Raw genomic sequence first — 22,883 nt, 5'->3', positions numbered from 1 at the left:
GAAAATACATACAATAAAAACCAGTCAGACAGATAGGTTGTAACGTGCAGTTCTTTTGTTCCTGGTCTTGATAAAACTAGGCTGGCAGCCAGACCACTGGACCTGGGTTCCATGGAGCCAAAGGTTCAATGAGATGAGACTGTACAGCATGATTTTGTGTAGCTTGATTCAGAACTGTCAAAGATACTACAGGCAGGTATTGTGTGCACTGCAGGCTCAGAAAACAAATGGTATCTTTAGAAAAACAACACAGGATGCTGAAATCTCAGATGAAAATAGGGATCCTTCTCAAAGTTCAGCCTGATGTTAAGGTCCCGAACACCAGAAGGGCCTGTTCAAGGCCTCTGGTACCCTACAATGGTGACTGGAACTGATCTCTGTTTGTAGACATCACTCTGGCAATGAAATGGTTAAATATCTTAACAGAGTGAAATTCAGCCACATACTCACATTTTGCTTCAATAACTGAAGGAGTGGATTTTGTAGGATCATACTCTCAGCTGGAGTGATTTGGGGTTTCTCTTCCTTAGAACCATGGTTTGTTTTTCTTAACGTATATTCCAAGGTGTAAAGTACCTAAACACTGCAACTCTGCTAGCTGGAGATGCTGCAGGTACAGGTGAAAGCTCTTCAGCAGAGGCCAGACATACCATTATAACCGATTCCTGCCGTAATTAAGTGTCTTGCTCTCTGCTGGTGCTCTCCCCTTTGCTCGTTAATCTGCCCATCCTATTTGTCTGCTCATACAGCTGTTGGTGGCTCCTGCTCACCCAGGGCTATACCGTCCGTCACTCGTGCTTTCTCTGTCCCCGTTCCTTATTTCGGTGGCACCCACCTTCTTTGCCAGTTCAGTGATTCTGTTTACTCTGTCCTTCCCTTTTGTCACAGTGCTGTCTGCAGACCAACAAGGACTAGGACTTTCTGCTCTAGCATCTCTATATGTGTGTTTCAAAGGCGGCGGCAGCAGATGACTGGTGCTAAAAATTACAGCAGCACCTCCTGCTTCTGCGGTCATATGTCCATGTGGAAACACTGATGTTAGTTCCTGAAGATTCAAGGTGACAATCAGCCAATGGCCAGTTTTCTGAGTTTGGTGGTCAGCAAGGGAAAACAAGAGATGCAGAACAAACCTTCAGAAAGGACAAACGGTGCTTGACCAGCAAAGCCTGAATGAGCCTCGGTCCACAAGAAGGGAGCTCTTGGCAGTTTCCCCACATTGGCAGGTGGGGTTTTGCTCTTTCCAGAGCAACTGAAATTTGAGGGTGCTTTGTGAGCAAGGCAGGTGGTCACATCCCTCTTCCCTACCTCATCCTGTGAGGTAGGCAGAACAACAGGCTTGGTACAGGTGGTTCAGCCTGGGCCTTCACTGTGCGGTTAGATCTTTAGTGCCAGAAGGAAGAAGCTGGCTGAAGGTTTCAAAGCTGCCATAGCAATTGTCTCCTAAAACAGTGATGCTTCTGTTTTAACAAAAGTTACACTTTGTCTAATCATGTGAGCAGATGGCTGAAAAACAAGGACAGGAGGGTGCCCTGCATCTCCCCCAACTCTACTAAAATGATGAGAAATTCCTGCTGTTGCTCTCAGGTGATCATAGGATATTGTACTTAAATGCTGAAGCAGTTCACCTTGCTCCCCAAATAGTCAGCTTCCTCATCCTGCATTCTGCCCAAGGGCACAATAACTAGGCTAATGCTTGCTTTAGGGTTAGCCTGAGGGTGAGAGTTCCCTGTAGGAATAGCACTGTTGTGTTTGCTCTGTGTGTGTGTGAGTTCATGTGTGGGGAATCCTTCAAGGTGAATGAATATCCACTGCTCCCATTTCGTTGTCATGTGCCCCTCCCTCCTCATTTCTGCCCCTGCAGTGGAAACCTGCATAGCCTTGTGGTTGATGACCGAGTGGTCCCTTTGCATAACAGGCCTGCTTTTTGTGTTGATTCTGTGTTCATTGATGCCTTGAATCATTCTTTACAGTTTTGACTCCTTTGTTTGGGAGCAAGTGCAAAGAGCAAGGCACAAGGACAGAGAAATAGAAGAAATGCAAAAGGTGGAGACTAATTCTCAGGGTATGATTTACATGCTGCAAACAGTGATATATTCCAGCACGGAGAAATGGCTGTTGCTGTGTGTGTCTCCTATTTTGAAGACAAAGCCTATGTCCTGGGTTCCCTCATGGTTCTCCACACTCAGAATCTGCAGCACAAGTCACAGGCAGCCAAACATCTTATTGAAGAGGATCAAGACAGCCCAAGGCATCTCTTTCGGGCTTTGAAGCCAGGTAGCTCAGGTCAAAGCAGGCAGCACTAATGTAGCTCCCAGAAAACTGATTTCAGCTCCTTTGTGTCATCCTCCACCTTCCGGCTGAGGAGTCCCTCTGCGGTGCTCTCTAGGGCTGAGGAATTGCTCTTGTGCCCTGTGTGCGCTGCAGCAAGTGCAGCTGCTGGGAAGGGTGACAGGAGAGGCAAAGTCAGCTGCACATCTTGAGGCTGGTTGGCTTGGTTGCTTCTTGCCTCGTGTCTTGGAGAGGAGGGCTGCCAGCTGCATGGGGCAGAAGCCCCATTGACCAGACACTTACTGAGATCCAGAAACAAGACCTCTTCTTCATGCTGTGTTGTTTGCTCTCTGCTAGCACCCTGCCTTCCTATTTAGACAGGGATTTACCTGGCATTAGCAAGTACCCAACTCTTCCATGGTACCTGGTGTTTCATAAACTCCCTCCTGAACGAGTGAGGTGGGCCTGACTGGTACTGCTCTGAGCCCACGACCTCTGTGTGCCCCACAGAGCCCTCTTACATCAGGACAAACTAGCGTAGGGAGGAGCAGCTTGTTATATCTTTTTCCTCCAGCTGTTTCTCATGAATCTGAAGGATGCTTATTTTAAATTTCTGAGGACTATGGCCCTCATGCTGATGCCTCAGGAGGATGCATGGATATCTGCCTGGGCCAGGACTTGCAGCCTGGATTCAGCTCTCTGCCAGACCAGGCATGGCGAGGCAGACAGGACTGATTTTCCTTGGGCTGGTGATGTACTTCAGCATTTCAAGCAAGTTTGGTCAAGAGGGAGTGGTGTGTGACCAGGAGCAGGCTTATTTCTGAGGATCAGAGACTTCCTGCTGCAGATAAGGAATGTAACCAGAAACTGAAGTCTATGTTTTGTCACATGAGTCTTCTGCGTAACTTAGACACAGAGCTGATGCCTTGTTGCAGAAACTAGCCCTTACATACTTTCTGTCTAGCTGCTCAAGCCCTGAATCAGCCACCAAGGCCACATCTCACCTTTCCATTGTACTTTTCCAGTAGTGCTTCGGTTTCTTTTTTGCTTCAGCCTCACTTTAGCAGGGCAAATGATGGAGCAACAAGAACTGAGGTTTCAGATAGTTTTCAAAGAGCAACTTATTTCTCGGTCAAATATTCATTTTGGGTAAGCAAATTGCAGCCAGAAAAAGGCAAAGGAAGAGGTACATTCTGTCTGCTTTTGGGTGCCAAGTCTCTGCTCCCAGCCACCTTGAGCTCCAGCAGTCAGGTATAGAGCAGTGTAGCTGTTTCTGTGCTCCACTGCTTGATCTGTGTATTGAAAGCCCAGTCCCAGAAGAAAGCTGAGCGCTGACGCAGGGTGTACACTGCTAGCTCCTCAGCAACGGTGTGTCTGGAGTGGCTGTGTTAGAGCTGGAAATGAGATTCCCTAATAGGAGTCTAGCTGGAGGTAGTCCTAGAGGGAAGAAGAAGGTCATGGTGGGGAAGCAGGAGCTCTTGCAGAAGCAGGGAGCTTGGGACCAGGGAGAGGAAGCAGAGTGCCATGCTGTTACAAGTGGGAATGGAGCACTCTTGTTCAAAGCGATTTGAGTAATTCATACTGCAGCAGGAGCCAACAGAAGCTCTTAAGTCCCACAGGACTGCATTGTTTCTTTTCTGAAGGATGCTAGCCTGCATAGACTGTCACGTTGGATTGATTCATTCTATATTGGCTATTTGCACCCTCAAGTCAGGTCCTTTCAATGTGAAGTTGTGGAAGCCATCGGTGAATACACTGATGGATGTTTGAAATGCAGTAAGTGCCCAGGAAAGGTGCTAACAGAATTCAGACCTCCCCCCCTGCAGAGCAGTAGTCTGCCCCTTCAGGAAGGATTCAAATAAATCCTGTGGGTTTTTCAGTGGTTTAGCCTTAGATTTTCTGTTTACATTTGTATAACTAAGAATTTTCTATTTGCTCTGTGGTTTGTTCTTCTCTGGAGCTTCTTTGAAGCATCATCCATATTAAAATTTGAATTCTCTTTAAAAATTAATTAACTGGTGTGAAAACCTGTCTAAATATTCCTATCTTCATTTAAAAGAGGCATGCATTGATCAGTTACCAAATTAAGCTACTCTGAACTCAAATTAAGTTTGCACTAGATTTTGCAACAGTTGTGTTAAATATTTTTAAACTGATACTGTTTTTACTTTAGACAAAGCTTTGATTTCAGTTCTGTCGTGCTTATATGCTTTTTCTTGCATTCTTTTTTCATTTCTCATTCATTCTTCCTTGCCTCTCAGCCCTCTGGTCTCACCCTCCGGTACTGTGATCTTTTGGTTTTAAAGGGGTTTTTTGTCTTCATAGCTTCTCCCTTTTTCTGCGGTATCACTGGCAACTTGAACCTGTTCTTCTGGTCTCCACTTTCCTGGCCATCAGTAGCATGTCCCTGCAGGTCCTCTCCCCTCTCCTCTTTCCTTGAAATCTTTGGAGTCTGTGTTTCTCCCCTGCGGAGAGCACAGTTATTAAAGAAAGTACAGGCTTGCCTGTGTTTCTCAGCAGTGCAGGGTGAGGGAGGTGTTAAGAGGGAGTGAGGGAAAAGTGCAAGAGGTAATGCTGGGCATCTCTTCCAGCAAGTGCATCCTGCCACTGAGGCACAGGAGGGGGCAGCTGGGCCCCCACCATGAGCTCCCGCAGGCGTGGGTGTTGGGCTGGCCAGGGCAGGGAGCACAGCAAGAGTGGGGATGCAGCAGAGGTGACTTGGGGGTGCCTCGCACGCACGTCAGGTTGCCCTGTTTTCTCTTACTATCAGATTAACTCCAAAAGAGGAAAACCAACCAGAATCTGTCAGTGAGTTTGAATTGCAAATCTGGATGTTCAAAAGCCTTGAAATGAGAAATTTAAGGTGCTTACTCCACCCACGTTGGACATGAGTAGCATTTCCTATTTCTGCTCAGAGTCCTAAATACATATCTCAGTTACACAGACGTCCAAGCAGCTATGGCCGGCAAAAACAGGGTTAGGGAGGAAAACAGGGAGGGTTATGTTCATTACTGCAGAGTTTGACTGTGGCAAGGCAAGGTTTAAAGTGTGCCTAGGACTATGTATTCCAAGTTAATTTACTATTCAGTTTTTAATGTGTGAAGTTCCTGTGTTTAATTTCCATATAAATATTAATTTGTATTGTCACATAAAGGTCGTACTGACATTTTCCATTGAAAGAATCCCTTTTTAGTTGCTCACCACTTCTTTACCCATTTTAAACCTGAAATTTTCTACATTCATTTTTGTGCTGGCATGATTTTTATTTAGTATTTCTGGAAGGAAACAGTTTTGCCAAAATTATTTTAACCAAAGAAAATACATGACTCATTCAAGGTTTGGAGGGGGAACCTTAACACGTTTCCTTGAAAAAACTTACAGCCTCTCTGTGTGTCAACGTAAAGATTTCAGTATCCTTGTCAGAAACATTTTAGCAATGTGTTGCGCTATGCCTTCAGAAATAGCCTTTGCTGTGACATTCCTCACCGCCAGCCCTGCTGGGACTGCCTGGGATTCTCTTCCACCCCAGTTCCCCACGCGCCGTGTCCCTGCCAGAGCACACTCGTCCCACACACCAGCTGCATTCCCGAATTGCAAAGCTTGGCGTGATGGTACCGCTTCAGCTTTTTTGTGCCTGCGTCTGACACCGCTGCTCTCTGATGACACACTGTGTGCGTAGTTACTGTTCCGTGAATGGGTCAACATGTGGCAAAGACAATTGCTGTTTGTGGGATCACTCATCCGGCTCCTGTGGAAACTCCGAAGCGCTGAATGAATGACAGGCAGCGGCTAGGGATTTGTCTCGGTGGGGAACTGCTTTTACTGACAGGTATGGCCGTGGGTTTGTTATGTTCCTGGAGAAGGTGGACAAGCCAGGACCCTCGTAGACAGCTCTAACTGTCTTTATCTTCAAAGTTTTCAGCTTGGAACATGAAGGTGTTTTTGTAAAATTGCTGAGCACTCACAGTTTTGCCAGAAACATACAAAATGCTATAAAGTTGTTAAGTGCTTCACAAATCAGAACTAGACACCTCGAATCAAATGCGTAAAATTAGAAGACACATCTAACACTTGAATCTCTCTCTGCCTCTATTCGGCTTTTGTAAAGTGTGGATAATAAAACCTTTTCCTCACAGGGGTGCTGAGATTAGGTAATGCTCCTGGAGAATTTAGATAATGATGAATTTCACAGAAATTCCCACAAGGAGATTAATAGCAATGTTCTGCATGAGGTTTGAAAAGTGTGCACTAGATGCAAGTTGGAGCCACACACTAAGTTGTGAGGGAGAAAAAGAAATACCTTTTCTGTGCACATTATCCACCTTGTGAGTACCGTATAGGATCATGTACTGCAGTCTGTATCATATGCTTATACAGAAGGGCCCAAATTATGCTGGCAACCTTAATTCTGTCAGGTCCAGTGTTCTAGTAGTGTCTTGTAACCGTAGTGTTTTTCCAAAACAGTTCTACTGTAGGCACTATTTTAAAATGAAGAAATCACATCTGTTCTCACACATGTTTTGGTACCTAGTCCAGCTAATGAAAACTGCATTCTTTGAAAGCCTTCCTCAATAGTAAATGTTAACAGAGACACCAGAGCATTCTCCTGGCTATTAATCTGCAGATAATAGAAGATCCATTTCTTAAGTACACACAGAAAAGGAGAAGAAGAAATACTGGCTATGACACAAAATGAATTGTCTTCCTCCATGCCCTTGTAACCTAGGGCATGTAGTGCAGGCTGCCAGCCATTGCGTTACAGATTTAAAAGTGCTGGAATCTCTCAGTTCTTTAGCAGGTTGCCTGATGGATTGGTGAGTAATGTACTTGAAGAGTGCATTACTAAGCCCCAGACTAATGGCTAGCTCTTGCCCATGGCTTTTGCTATAGATCACTCATCGTGCTATTCATAAGCTCTCTGCCAGTCTGTGTCTGGCACTTGCACTGCTGCTGCTAACAGCATTTGCCTGATGAATTCTGCATGAACAGCCCCCACGTTTTCAGGAGGTGAGTGGTAAATGAGAAGAAAAGAGTGAGTCACAATTCTCCAGCAGTTCTCTTGCTCTTTTGGAGGACATGGTAAAGGGTAAGGTGATGGGCATGATACTCACTCACCCAGCGTACTAGCTTGTAGAAAAGTCTGGGGTTTCTACACAGGACAAGGCACCTTCCGATCACTTTCTGAGGAATTTATTTTATGCCTGGGAGCTTTGTTTTCCTAGGGAGACTGATGTTACAGGCCATGGTAAGATAGAAAGGGGAAGGAGAAGTGACTGGGTTGCCAAGTATGGCTCTGACATGTGCTCTGGTGTGCTAGAAAGAGATGCCTAGATGCAGTTATCAAGATTCGGCCGTGTGTGAGCTAAACGAGGTAGAACCAAGCTTCACAGCAATGACCATCTCTAGGGTTGACTTCTGGGCTGGCTTTGGTAGACAAGGCAGATGTGTGCAGAGATGAAGGACCTGCAGCGCTTCCAGTCCCCACCTGGCTTTGGAGGCTTTCCTCTTTCTTTACACTCCATGATATTAATAGGACTCCAGGTTAACTGTCCAGGAGTTGTGCCTCCCTGGTGTGGTTGAGCCGAAGCTGGGCCCCTCTACTCCTTTCACTTGGACTGCTATGCAGCCATGAGAAAACAGCTAACCAGTCAACTTGTTGATTCAAACTGGTGACCCATCCCACCTCCAGCTGTCGGCACTATCCAGGACCCTTTCCGATTCCCAAGTCCAGTCTGGTAGCTTTGCTGATAGAGATTTAAGCCTTGCTCTGCTATTCAGTGCTCTTTGGCTTTGTATTTTTTGCAAGAAGTTACTTAAAAATAGACTTCTGCACTCCTTTATTAACATATTCTCAATGAGCTTATAGAAAGGATGAAGTCTTCATCCTAAGCAATTTCCTTTACAGCAGTCGTAGTAAAGATTGCTTCTAAAACGTAGACAACAGAACCAAACCTGCAAAAACAATGCAGATGAGGAAAGGTCTTCAGGACCAGTAGTCCTGTGGAACTAGAAATAACCCAAACTGAGCAACAAACACTGAATTTTCTAGTTTGCTCCACACGTCATCAATGTTGTGCCTTTTGAGGGGATAGCAGTAATGACATGAATGTACTTGGGGTGCTAGGTAATATATCCCTTTAGAGAAAGACCTCTTTTCACTGGGGCTGGTTTCCTTTATGCACTTCAGACACAGCTTGGGCATCCTTTCACTGCCCTAAGCAGGATGCAAATTCTGGTTCTTTGTATTATTCATGTTAATTGTACAACCAAAAGTCTGAGGGTATTTTGGATGCAGAAACAGGTGGAGGTTGCAGAGGGGCTGCAGACAAAGCCAACGCTGCTAAAAAAAAAAAAAAAAAAAAAAAGAGTATGCCATAAAACCAGAAAATCCCAGTAAGTGTTGCCAATCGGGTAATTTGCATGCTCTTTTTGGAAGACGTTTCTGGTAATAAAGCGTCATCAATCTATTATTTCTTTTGACCAATCTTTCTCTTTCTCAGCCTGCCTATATAAAACCTTATAGTGGCCAATATTTAACTGAGAGTATCCTCTGCTTCTTTCCTGTCTTCTAGCTTGAGTTTTCTTTCTTTAACAAGCACAACAGCAGGCTGCCCTATCTTCAAAGAGGAAATTAATTCCGTCCGCAAAAGGGTCAAGTGCTAGAAAGTGCATAGCAATGCAGTTTGCATGGCAGGATCCAGGAGATATGATGCTAATAAGATTCTAAGATGAGAACAGCAGACTGGCTCTAGGGATTCAGATGAAGGGTTCTGTAAATTTTAAAAGAAATGGTCTCCAAAAACTAATGATGTCTGCTTTCCAATTCATTAATAATGTGGAGCAGGGAGATGGGAGTGAGAAGCAGGCCATGCTTTGAAATAGCAAAATGTAACAAGGCAAAAAACAGTGAGAGCTCATCTCATTGGGGTCATAAAGCTGGGAGAAACAGGCAGGCTGCAGGGGAACATAGTGTCAGTGCCTAGAGGGAAGGAAATTGCACTGTATGTTCTGCTGCATGTAATTTATGCACAGACTCTTTGCCAATGTTGATGAAAAATTTCTGTGCTGAAAAAGATGCTGCTGTATCAACAGAGCTTTTTCAATGTTCTTGTTTAAGGTGACTTACTGTGCAGGATGTCTGATGGATTTTTAAAACATATCTGAATTGTCTTAGCATATTTACAAATGACTCTTGATAAACATTCCCCTTCACCTTTCTGCACCACCTGCACAGAACTGAGTAACAGCAACCTGGACCTTGTTTATAGTTAATAGTGGAAGAAAACCCCTCAGGCAAAGCCTAATGAACCACAAGCAATTCCGAGCTTTCCTCTGTACTGTCTGGAGAGACTGTGCCTTTCCAAGGGCTGCCTGGACACATCGTGTGACCTTGCTGCTTTACATCATGAAAATTTCCCATTACTGGTACAGTGTTTGCGCAGAGGTGCTATTGTGCAGATATTATGCTAGAGTCTCTCCCTGACGTGTGCAGTTTGCAGCTCATAGAAAATGTCTGTGCTTGAACGGTTTCCAGAGTGGGAAGGTGTGCAGCGGGAGGATTTAGCTCTGACTTTTATTTTTACAAAGCTGTTATGATTTGCAGAGTGAGGTTAAGGTTTTCCTCCTATCTTCTCCTTTTATCTGTGCGATATTATGTCATCTTGCCTCAAAACCTGCGACTGGTGAGGTTCTGGGGGGCAGCCTGTGTGCGGAGCCCCACTGCCAGCCGTCGCTCTCTGGAGCCAGCCCCGCACCGCCGGCAGCAGGGGCAGCAGCCACGGCCACCGTGCTGCCTTCTCCTCCGTGGCACTCTGCTTACCGGCATGCTTGACAGCATTTTGTAGCCCCAGTAAGACCAGCGTCCTGTCTTTGCTGCATGGGGCTGCCCCAAAGCTTTTTTCCTGTGGTCTGCTTTCACAGCCTGCAGGTCCCATCTGTTTTCTGTCACTTGAGTCACACTGTCTCAGCAGCGAGTCATGCACAAGACCAATAATCTCTCTTGGGTACAGGAGGAGGGGTTCAAAGGAGTGTTAACAGTTGGGCTCGGTGATCTTAAAGGTCTTTTCCAACCTAAATGGTTCCATGGTTATATGATTCTATGATTTCAGTAAACGGTAGCATGTGCTTGGGATACCCTGTCCTCTCAGAAGAGCTGTTTACATGAGGGCTTCTGCCGAGCTGCAGAATCAGGAGTGTGTGGGACGTGGTGGGCTATTTTTGGGACATAGCCCACTGAGCCTGGCCAGGAGGCTTGGGCTGAATTTTGGTTTCTTGCTAGAGCCACAGCCATGGAAGTGGGTGAAGTGGAGTTCTGCAGCGTGTCTGCAGCATGTTCACAGAACAGGTTTCTCTCATAGTGTGTGTAAAGGCTGTGTATTTCTTCATCACAATACCATGGGGTCTTCAGTATTGACAGGTATGCCTCGGCTGTCCCTAGAGCAAACCACAAATGCACCAACTTCAAAAGCCACGGCCTTCACCTGTGTTGTTTTTTGCATGCTCTTGGTGTCCAGTGAACATAATCAGCCTGACTTCACGGCCCTTCCCATGAATTGCAGGGATGATGTAGCCATGTGTATCAAATCTTTCACTTGCCTCATATTTGTGTCTCAAATGTTTCCTTGCAGAAAGGCTGGGGAATTTTTTTCCTCAGGAAATCTCAAGATAGATTGATAAGAATTTTCTTGAAGGTTTTCCAGTGAAGTTCCTGCTTGTTTTTCAGTTTCTCAGCACAAGGCTATGGAATGACTTGCCTGCAGCCACATAGTTGGTCGGTGGAGCAGACGAGAGCTGCCTCAGTGGAGACACCATTGTGTGCATCGGGATTGTCTTAGCTGTGCCATTGCTAAAAATATGAAAAACAGCTGGTACCTGGAGGCTTTTTTCATTGGTGTTCTTCACCTAGCTCACACACTTGCTGAGCTGTCAGAAGGGACACTTTGCTCTGCACTTAGGCACTTGATTTAGCTTGGACACACAAGTCCTTGCAAAAGTCACAAGTCAAGGTTAGGGGAGTATCAGCTGTCTGCCTTCCTGTGAGAAGAGAGCTCCTGCCCTCTTTCGCTGGGACTTAGCTGTTTGGAGCACGAGACATTTTGGTGATTGCCCCAGCTATACCTATGTGGAAAGCAAGTTCTTCCTGTAGGTAGCTGGCTACAGGGTGACGGAAAAGTTGGGCTACAGTGTGCACATGAGGAGCTGCTTGTCCATCCTCATACCCTCAAGTGTGGTATTCCTGACAAGTGTGGTATAGATTTTAGTCTTGAAGACTTCTGAGGATGGAGACCTTACAGATCTGCAGCCCAAGACAATGAATGCCAGTTCAAACTATCCTTTCCTCTAAAACGTTTTTCCTAATCTCTCATCTAATGTAATTTAAGACCATTACTGTCTGTGCATTCTCCACTGGCATGGGGAAGGATTATATTCTTGCTCTTTGCAGGAGTAGTGTTATTATTTGTTTGAAGACATGATTCCTTCAGTTCTTTCTTCAAGCTAAATCATTTGAACTCCTCCACTACGCCCTTAGGGGTCATGTTTCCAGATCTCAGTTCATTCACACTGTTCACCTCTGGGATTTATCCAGCTGCTTCACTCATCCTTTGAAGTGCATGCAGTTCCCCAAATTGTACACCATGCTTCATCTGAGGATTGAGCATGCAGATGACTTCACATGTTTTGCAGGCTATGTCCTGTTCATGCACCCAGTATAACATTTTCCTTTTTAACAACAGTGCAATATCATTGGCTTGCATTTGTACGGGTCCACAGTAGCATTAGCCCCATCTTGGTGAGCTCCTACCTAGCAACTTGATATTCTGCATATGCAGCAGTGACTCCTTCCTTGCACTCACCTCTATGGAATTTCACTTTATTCTCCCAGCTCATTTCTCCAGTTTAAATCCTGTCTTCCAATAATCTTGCAGTCCCACCTAAATTTGTCATTTACAAGTGTAACTAACATTCTCAGTTCTGTCACCTGCACCATGAATGTTCCCCAGAACAAGAGCAAGCAATCCCTTCAAACGCTCTGGGTACATCCTTCCATTTTGACAATGAATCATAGATAACTACTCATGCAATGGAGCTTTTCAACAAGTTTTGTACTTAAGTGACCTTTGTACCTTATCTAATAGTAGGTTTATCTAGGTCACATTTCTTAAGCTTGCTCACAAGAAGACTATGTGAGCATCAGAAACTTCTATAAAGTCAAGATACATAGTACTTGCTGTATCTCTTCTATCTACCCTTTACTGTTTTGTGGAAGGAACTTACATAGATTAGAGAAGATTTGTTCTTGTCAGATCCATGTTAGTTGTTACCCATCCCCTTGTTATCTTTCAGGTGCTTACAAGTTGTTTAATTAATGGTTTTCCAGAAATTGGAGCTAAGCTAACTGATCTATAAGTCTCTGACTTCTTTTTGCTCTACCCCCTTTTTACAGGCAGACACCATGTTTGCCGTTTGTCAGTTTTCCAGTAGTTCATGAAGTACTAAATGCTCTTAAACTGCTTCAGTCAATTCTTTACATACTCTACACGGGGATTCCTTAGACTCAGATAGATTGCAAATATCTAACTTGTAACTGCACGCCATACCTGTCTGAGTCTGAAATCCTGCCTCTTTGCCCTTAGTATTAACTACCATGGCCACCTTTTTGCTGCTAACCTTTTAGATGAGACTGAAACAAGATGCTATGAAAGACTGGTTGTCTTAGCATCACATGTCAGTAATTGCACCATTCCATGGAGAGGCCAGCCAACTCTTTTCTTAGTCTTTCCAGTAAATGCATACTTGCCACTTTTGATTTCCCTTGTTGGTTGCACCTCATGTTGTGTCTTCATGGTTTTTTCCCTCTCCTTACCCCTACTTTCCTATTTGTCTGATTGTTTCCCATTTGTGTTTGTAGTCACGGTGGAGTTCATGGCTTAGCTGAGTTAATTTCACATTTCACACTTACAGCATTTCCTTTGCACAGCGTCTTGGTGCAGTTAGCAGCATTCATCTGAGGAAGTGCCCCCTGGTATGTTAATATTTCAGTCACATGAGACATTATACCAAGTCTTTGTTAAGCCCATTTAGTTGTATTATTGAGCATTAATTAAAAATAGAATGAGAAAAATTACAGAATTCTAGAGGTTGGGAAGGACTTCAGGCGGTCTGCAGTCCAACCTCCTCCTCAGTGCAGGACTAACCTCAAAGTTAGATAAGGTTGCTCAGGGTCTTGTTCAGTTGTTTTCATCATGAAACCTCCTGAAGGTTAGTGAGTCAAGTGCAGGGGAAGTGCTTGCTGGAGACCACAACCCTGTCCCAGGAGCAGTACCCCCATGTCACACAGTCACTGTCCTGACTTGCTGTGTTCCTCTTTGTACGCAGCCTGTCTTCCATCTTTTCCTGGGCTTTCCCTAGCTTACATAAGAGTAGACGTGCATGTCAATGAAGAGTGTTGTAATTTTACAGCTTCTGCTTACCCCTCCTCAGCATCCAGGGTTTTGTAAACCCAACTGATGCTTACGGGAGCTGCAGAAATCCATCGCCTCTGAAAACCAGACGCTGCCTGTCACTTCAGTGTGCACCCAATAACCTGTATTTCATGTGTCATCACCTGATAGGCTGGTTGCAGATGAGGGATTCTGCAGTAACAGGAGATGAGTGGTGGGAGGAACATGTCTACACTTTTCATATAGTGAGTCAGGATGCAGGACTGTTGGGCAGGGAAGATTTATATATACTGAGCTCCCCACTTGTAGATTTCTTGTTTCATCACAAGCCCTTGAATTTTCCGCTGAGGAGGGAATTCAGAGATCTGCCAGAGGGATTGTGTCTTGGTGGTATTCAGACGTTGCCTTATGATCCTTTTTCCACTTCTTTCGACACACGCAGTGTCTCCCCAGCAGTTCCCTTTCTAGCAATTCGCACCAAGCAGGGCTGTCTGATTATGCCTCATGATGGGTGTAAAAATGCCTGGATCCATGGCAGCCTTACTGCAGAAAATCTCTTGTGAAGAGCGAGTTCTCATTTCAGGTAACGAGCCAGATTTCTGTTGAAATCTGTGCAGGACTGACTCATCATCAGGCTGACATGCCGAGGGGCGAGCCACGGGCCAGTCAGCACATGGACGCTGGCACCTGTGCTGCTCTTGCAGCTGTACCTGGGGATGGGGGCTTATCCCCGGCTCCCCCCATCTCTCAATTCAATCTACTGTGGACACTTTTGAAATTCTAATTACACAACATTTAATACTATGAATTGCTAATTTGTGGGAGAGAGATCTACAGAGAGCTTTGTAAGGAACAGCAGAATGAAACGCAGTGTCTCTTCCTGCGCTCTGCTTCCTCCCGTGTTTTCATGTACATCTCAGATTAGCTTTGCTGAAGCTGGTTCCTGCTGATACTGCCCTCCACAAACCCCTCATCACCGTGCAGTGCTCCCCGCACATCTCCCAGCCCTGCCCAGGGAGTGAGACATTTGCTGTTCCAGCCAGTGCTAACGCTTTTGTTGCGTCTTTCCTTCCAAAGCTGGGTAGAAGCTGCCAACTCCCCCAAGCCAGTCCAGAAGAGCACTACAGGAGCAGGTGGAGGAACAACAGGTTTTGCAACAGGACAATGTAGTGTCATGGGTCCCTGTGGAACAGGAGCCAGCCATTGTACACGGCTATGCTGAGTCCCAGTGTGGCATTGCATGAGTCTCCGAAACCTTTCTGGGGCTCAGTTTACCCATTTGAGAGAACAGCGGTAGCATGTGTGTCTCCCATGGGGCTGGCGGGGCTGTGCTCTGCAGTGCCCCGTCCTCTGGGTCCTCCACCTCACCGCTGGTGTCCAGGACCCTGCTGCATCTCCAGAGGCCATGTGCCACACATGAACTACTTCAAGTGCCCCATGGAGCCCCAGAGACATGTATCAGCTGCTGGGCATCACGGCCCCTCACATGGGGCTGAGGCCCCACTGCTCACCGAGAGCGGGCGGCAGCAGCATCGGGACCAGCCAGACGATCCAGCCCCATCTGGGAGTGCAGATGTGGCAGCGGCTGGCTCTGTTACAGATCCTAGATAGGCCGTGGATTCCACAGCAGGACTCTGTTCTCATGACAGATACCCAAAGGCAGATTTTCTTTTAATTAATTATGAAAATCTATAATGCAGTCAGCGTGATGCCTCTTGGTATGTTTATTGTTATACCCCATTTATTTGCTTTTGTTCTCAACATATGCTTTCATTATGAGGGAGATTTTTATACTGACCATCTGTGCATTACAAATGAATTTCAGATAGGACTGAAGGACTTGGGGAGCAGGATAGAGGTCAGTAGAGTTTTTTAATATCTGAGTGGAAATGGGTGTCATTTACAGTTGTGGAATAAACACACCAACTAGTCTTTCTTAAAATAATACTGAAATGGCAAAGTTGGCATTTTTAAGCTGTTGTCTTTAGGTTTTGGGACTACCAGGCTTTTGAGATTAGCGAAATATTTCATACCTCATCATATAGTTAACATTTCATTTTCTGTCTCTACACTCAGAAAAAAAATATTTATTTTTCCAATAATATTCTGCCTACATTTTAATATTTTTCTCTGCAGCCAAAGGGCAAAAAGCATTTAATTCACCCAGCACCAAAGGTGATGACATTTCTCTGTGTGTTTGTGTGACTGTGGCTGTAGTTCTGTACCCAGCCCCGTTTCAAGTCTGGGGGAACAGGTTAGAGATCCCCAGGCAGAGCCCTGTGGATGCCATGAAAACAAGAAGGAGCCGTGCCAAACCCTGGCTGGCGTAGCACCTCGATCTCTGCTTGTCTGCAAAGAAAAGTACTGCTGCTCTTTCCAGTCTTCTCTCTGCTCTACCTGTGCCTCTTGGCATGATTTAAAATGATGAAACATTCTACACGTGCATCTCCCTGCTGAGCACTCACTGCCGGTGCGAGCCCCACAGCCTCTGTTTGTAACACACGGTCGTGGAAGACCTCAGTGCTTCTGTATCCTTGCACAGAAATGGAAAACACTGCTGCCCAGCTCTCCCCTCTCCCTCCCAAGGAGCAAATTCGGGGCCATCACTGAAGCCCAGCCCTCTTGTTTGGTGGAGCAGCACCAGCAGTGTGGGCAGGCATGGTCGGGAAACACAGGTCCTTGCCGTTAGCCTTGTGGAGGGAGCTGTTTGGCAGGACGGCTGCAAGCGTCTCTTTCCATGTGTAGTGACTCCTTCAAGCTTTCAATTCCTCTGTGTTTCCCAGCTTTTACCCCTCCTTCCTCTTTGCCTTGTTATTTTTCCTTTTGACTACTTTTCTATGCTCTAAGGTCAAGGGTTTGCCCTACAGAAAGAAAAAGCTTAGCCGAAAATTAGGAGATTTAATCAAAGGTTCTCCAGACAGCACGAACAATCGCTAAACATTGAACTGGACAAAATGAAAAGCCATTCAAATGGAAACAGAGGGTTGCGTAGATCTCCCTTAGCAAAGGACTTGATGCCATTTCCACCATGCCACGTGCCACACTCATTGCTGCAGAGGCTGTGGGTGAAGCCCGGGGGGCCAGGCAGCACTGGGGCAAGGAGACCATCGTGCAGCATTTCTTCCCGAGTAACAAGCGAGAGCACAAGAGGAAATGGCCTCAAGTTGTGCCAGGGGAGGTTTAGATTGGATATTGGAAAAAATCTCTTCACTGAAAGGGTTGTCAAGCCCTGGAACAGGTTGCTCAGGGAGGCGGTGGAGCCACCATCCCCTGGAGGGATTTAAAAGATGTGTAGATGTGGTACTTTGGGACATGGTTTAGTGATGGGCTTGACAGTGTTAACAGTTGGACTTGATGATCTTAAAGGTATTTTCCAACCTAAAAAATTCTAGATTCCCTCAGACCTTACAGTTGATGCCATCGCTGTCAGCAACGTGTCCAGAGGCTGCAGGAGTTGGCAGGGAAAGCTCTCCTCTGTCCTGTACCCCACCCTCAGGTTATGTTTACATGCTCCAGGCTCTGGGCATGCCCCGAGTGTGTCATTCCTGCCCCTCACCAAAGCATGAGTGTGGTGAAAGCAGCAGCAGGAGTAGAGGGAGCTTTCCTGACCCCACAGACTCACTGCCATAGCTTTGCCTTGAGGCACTGGAGAAGAAACATCCATTCCTGGTGAAGATGAAACCCCACCTCCCCCCACACTGCAGGTACATTCCCAAAGCCCAAAGCACCAAGTCGAGCTGAAGGACAGAGCCGCCTTGAGCACTGCTCCGTCGGGCAGCTGTCCTCAGAGCTCAGCGGTGGGCTGCGGGCTGGGGCAGATGTCCTCTGCTTACTGCAGAGATGTGCAGTCCTTCCGCAAGAACTGCACTAGGTGCCTCTCTAACAGAGTGTGCCTTTCCTACCCTTTCCCACCCCTGCCTGTCCTTTCCTATGCCGCTTGCCTGCGTGGCATCATGTGCCCCATACTAAGCATGCGAACGCTTGGGCACGTAGGCACTGCCAGTAGCGAGAGTTCTCCCCATTTCCCACCCAAATAAAAAGCAAGTTTCCTGTCTTCTCAGGCCAGTGCCAGGGTGATGACCTGCTCAGATGGGATGACCTCCTCTCCACTGAGCTGCTGGCTCAGCACCCACAGCCCTCACGGCACTCCCTTCCCTGTGCTTGCAGCGGTATGAGCAGGACTGGCCCCCCCGGCTCTGCGCGGTGCCTTGTCAGGGAAGGTGTGCTGAGAGCCGCGCTGCCTGCTGCCCCTCCAGACGCGGTGGGCCTGCTTCTGGTCCGACGCCTGTGCAGCAGCGAGGCTGGGCAGCGGCCCCCACTTAGCTTCGGGCAGCAGCTGTCTGCACACGGGGGACCCAGGCAGCGTAGCAGGTGCCCGCACTCTGCAGGGCACGTGCGTGGCAGTGGCAATGGCAGTGCCCACACAGGTGGCCGTCGGCAGAACGCAGCGTGGCCCTGCAGGGTCCTGTCGGACTCGGGTTGCTTTTAGGCAGCAACTGGCCTCTGCCTCTTCAGTCCCAGCCCCCCTCGTGCCAGGGCAGGTGCCACGCTTGTGCCTGCACTCTGGAGGCCGGTGGGCTCCCGCCGCTGGGTCCCTGTCCTGGTGTTGGTATTTTGCAGCTGAAGCTGAGTGAGGCGGAGGCAATATGCTCAAGCATTCTGTCTGAGGGGAACGTGGGGAGGGGGAGAGGGAAAAAGGCTGTTGGATCTATCGCTGGCAATTTAGATTCAGAGACATTTCATCTGCAGTTCCCTCAAGTGTTGAATTGAATAAAACCAGCAGCAGTGGTGGAAAAGGAGGTGGGGGAAGGGCTCTGAGCACTCTCGGCTAAACAAAAAGAGACAGGCAGCTCATAAAAAAAAAGAATTGCATCCTTGGGCTGAAAATACAGATTCACAAGGAAGGGAGGAGAATGCGTGGCAGAGCCCATCCAGCGGGCAGGGAGGGCTCTGGGCAGGCACTGCCAAAGGCTCCCAGTGTTCCTGCAGCCTGAGCAGATCACAGGGTTTGCTTCTGGGTTTCATGATTTTCTGTGGGTTTTTTGAAGCTCCAGTTGTAGAATCAAGCAGGAAGAGCAGAGTCCCAGGCTTTGTTTGCAATTTTAAAAAAACTGCTTCACTGTCCAGTGCTTCAGGAGAAAAGTGCAAAAGCGAAGCCCTGAAGGGTCAAAAATTCAGAAGAAAAAGTAACCTAGCACTTACAGTTTGGTAAGCACTTGCTGTTTGGGGTCTGACTCATGGTTCCCAAATGCAGTCATGCGTTGGCAGATCTGCCTTCATCATTAGGTGTTTCCATTCATCTGCCTTGGAGAGGGAATTGCTGCTAGTTTTTGTTCTGGCCACGCATTGCAGTGTTTGTTTTTCTCTGGGTCTGTCGTTCATTCCCCAGGTATCGGGTCAGGACAGCTTTCACAGAAAGCCACCCAGCCCAGCCCAGCCTGAAGGAGCATAGCAGCCATTTGAGAGAATTCAATTAGAGCAGAAAATAAATTCTTAGGGTCTCTGTTGCCTTGTGTGTGGTGCCACCGCTTCCATGGTGGTGCTTCCAGCAGCTTAAGTCAGAGAGGCATCAGCTGTATCAGGGCTGACTGTGACCTCCCCTCAGGACACCCCCGGTGACACTGCGATGCTGTCTGCTTTGCTGGCAGCACAGGGCACCGCAGGCGGCACCTCTCCTCGCTGCATCCTGGGCACCGTCCTCGCACTCGGGCTTCCGCAGGGTGGCACGCTGAAGGTCCCACTCCGAGATGCAGCCCTCGCACTCGATGCAGGCCTGTGGCTGCTGGCATACTGCCATGACGGTGGCACCAACCCCCAGCCCAGCTTGCCGGAGGGAAGGGCCATCGGAGAGGGGCTGCTCTGCAGCAGGAGGCGGCAAGCCTTCCTCCTCCAGAGTGCCCAGGCTCCGTCAGCTTGTGCTCCTCCCCAGCCCGGTCTCTTCTACTCCTGCAGAAAAGACAGCTGCTTTCATCTCACTTGAGCAGTTTGTTCCCTCCAGGCAGGGTCCCCAAAGGCATGGCTCTCCTGTTGTCCTCCAGCAAGCACCGTGTTGGCTGAGTGGGGAGCAAAACTTCTCTTAAGATGCTGTCTTACTGTTCCGTGAGGTGCTGCAGTGAGTTAATCCAGTGTAGCTGTACAGAAAACCTCCCTACGGCCAGGCCAGCACAGCACTTCTACAAATGCTTGCACAGCAGCAGCACAGCTGTCAGCACCTATTCAGGCATAACACAGAGTTCTAACCTGTGTTTACTAACATGTGCTTACCGATACATCCTAATCCTCTCCTGTTCCCTAGGTTGGACACAGCATGTGGGCAGGATTCGCATGTGATCACCGTTGGGAGTTGCCCTTGTGGGTGCGTGACCTGTGGGCTGCCAGAAAGGCTCCACGACTCAAGCCTCTGCCGGCCTTAGCACACCCGTCCGAGGTGCAAGGCAGCTGGTGGGGTGATGGGGTTTTACCGGGGGAACATCTAGGCCTGCTTTGAGTCCCATTACATCATGGCACAATGTCAGGAATTGGTTTGCACCAGCATTTCTAGTGACTGGGGGGGATCACAAGAAGCTGCCAGTGCATAATCCCAGAGCAGGTGCCAGGTGCTCGGGCAGGAGCTGGTGACACCGCTCAGGTCCCACACCCATGGCTTGGATGCGAGGCAAAGGCGCTGGCTGATGCTTCTTGGAAGCTGTTTCTTCCAAAAGCGTATTCCTCCTTCAGGTGGAAAGACAGGTCTTTTGTTTGCCCCCATCTTCTTTACTGACTTCCTTGCCCCCTTATAACACTTCAGTGACAGATCTTACATTTTACGTTTTACAGAGTTCTGCCTCAGACCACGCGCGGATGTGCATGCAGAGAGCACGTGCACACAGCCAGCACACCGTGCTGGTGTAACAGGTTTGCATGGCAAGGTTTTGGTAGGGGGGCTACGGGGTGGCTTCTGTGAGAAGATGCCAGAAGCTGCCCCCATGTCCAACAGAGCCAACGCCAGCCGGCTCTGAGACGGACCTGCCGCTGGCCAAGGCCGAGCCCATCAGCAACGGTGGTAGCGCCTCGGGGATAACAGATTTAAAGGGGGTAGGGGGGAAGTCTGCACAAAAAAAACCTGCAGTGGAAGAGAGGAGCGAGAGTATGTGAGAGCAACAGCCCTGCAGACACGAGGGTCAGTGCAGGAGGAGGCGGGGGGGCTCCAGGTGCCGCAGCAGATTCCCCTGCACCCGTGGGAAGCCCCCGGCGAGGCAGGCTGTGCCCCCAGCCCACGGAGCCCGCGGGGGAGCAGATCCCCACCCGCAGCCCGGGAAGGGCCCCACGCAGGGGCAGGGGGATGCCTGGAGGGGGCTGTGACCCGTGGGCAGCCCGCACTGGGGCAGGGCTGGGGCCCCCCTCCATGAGGACCCGTGCTGGGGCCGGCTGTGCCTGGGGGGCTGCATCCCATGGGAGGGACCCACAGTGGAGAAGTTCATGGAGAACTGTCTCCTCTGGGAGGGACCCTGTGATGGGGCAGGGGAAGAGTGGGGAGGAAGGAGCAGCAGAAACGTGTGATGGACTGACCATAACCCCCATTCCCCGTCCCCTGCCCGCTTGTGGGGAGGAGGGAGGGAAATCGGGAATTAAGTTAAGCCTGGAAAGAAGGGAGAGGTCGGGGGAATGTGGTTTTCTGATTTGAATGGTAAACTATTTTTCCCCAAGTCAAGTCTGTTTTCCCTGTGACAGTAAGAGCCGAGTGACCCCCCCGTCCTTATCTCGACCCACGAGCCTTTCATTATACTTTCTCCCCCCTGCCTGGCTGAGGCGGGCAGTGACAGAGCGGCTGGGTGGGCACCCGGCGCTCAGCCAGGGCCAGCCCACCACAGCCAGCCAGAATGCCCTCCCAGCACAGCGTGCCCATGCGAGGAGACTGGGCACCAGCGAGGAGACTGGGCACCAGCATCGCACCAGCGTGTGAATGGATGCTGGTGCGCAGCCTCGGGGGAAACAGGCGTAGGATGGCATATGGGGAGGCACCTGGCTTGACCCTGCTCTCCACCCTTCATGGAGAGAAGCCGTTTGAATGAACAGCACGTGAAATCGGTGCCCCACAGCTGAAGGCTAGCCAGCACCAAACTACCCGGTGCTACCAGTGGTGCAGCCGGACAGCTCAGCCTGGTCCCTGAAGCTGTGCTGGCTGTGGCTTGGTGTAGCTGCACTTACAGTACAATGTCCTCTGCCTTTGCTGGTACTCATGTGGAAGTGCATGTGAAATACAAATGCAAGAGCAGGTGAGGAGTCAGGACTTCTCAGGGCAGGCACTGATACCTTTCTTTCAAGTTGTTTCAGCTGTAAAACAGGGGTCACGGTTCTTATCTACGTCACGAGGATTTGGGAGCCTGATTAGCTACAGCCTGTAAAAGACTGGAGAATTCTTACTGTGAATCTAGGACCAAAGCAGAGAATGAGAGAGGCAGTCTTATGGGCATTTATTATGCTGCCCTGATTTTTCTCCCAGTGTTATTGATCCAGCAGCTTGCTAAGATACAACCTTGCCTGCTGTAGTGGTTTAATTCATTTTTAAGCATCATTATTTTTCATGTTGTGGTCTTCCCCTGCTTGGGGTACTTCTCACTGCCCATCCCCAAAAATGTCAATTCCTGTCCGTGTTTCATGGCGTGCACTGCTCCCACATGTGTGTGTGTGTGTGTGTGTACACCAGGGAGATGGAGAGGCAGCTTCAGCTACACTAAGCAATTAAAAACGCCGGTAGCTCAGGGATGAGCAGGAGGCCGTGATTTTCTTTTCCTTTGCAGTAATTGCCTCTGCAATCAGCTTTGATCACCCAAGAGCAGAGGAGATGAGTGCTGCAAGTTGACATCAGTGGTTTTAATATATCCATTTACATATACAGGAGCAGTGCAGCATACAGCTTTCCATAGCGCCTCTGACCTGAAACCATCGCCGCTCCATAGACACCTCATTTAATTTAATACTTCACCGCCACTGCGGAAGCCACAGGATGGGGATGGGAGGGGGGATAATCAAGCCCTCACTCTCTCGCTCTCTGTGAATGTCTGTAGAAATGACATGAAAGTAATTGCTTTTGAAAAGCAAAGCAGAAATGGCACAATTGATTCCACTTAAATAAGAGGAGAGGGGGTGGGGGTGGGGGATGTTCGCCTTAAACATGCCACCTTCTTTCCTGCA

At 48.3% G+C, this 22,883-nt stretch overlaps 1 protein-coding gene across 37 annotated transcripts in view; it reads left to right on the top strand.

Annotated features, from left to right (window-relative positions):
* The window catches only part of LOC308053655 (uncharacterized protein), a 130,780-nt gene that overhangs the window by 93,817 nt on the left and 14,080 nt on the right, over positions 1 to 22,883 (top strand). Inside the window, exon 7 of one of the 37 annotated variants that reach the window (XR_013923746.1) lies at positions 889 to 1,223. The exons of the other annotated variants lie outside the window; for them this stretch is intronic. The gene's annotated coding sequence lies outside the window, so the exon portion shown is untranslated. The remainder of the gene's footprint in view (positions 1 to 888; positions 1,224 to 22,883) is intronic. 37 annotated transcript variants of the gene reach the window in all.

This window comes from Falco punctatus (genome assembly GCF_963210335.1).
Source record: "Falco punctatus genome assembly, chromosome: 14".
In the NCBI taxonomy this organism is placed as follows: Eukaryota; Metazoa; Chordata; class Aves; order Falconiformes; family Falconidae; genus Falco; species Falco punctatus.
Note: the sequence above shows the minus strand (reverse complement) of the source record. Positions and strands in the feature narration are given on the sequence as shown.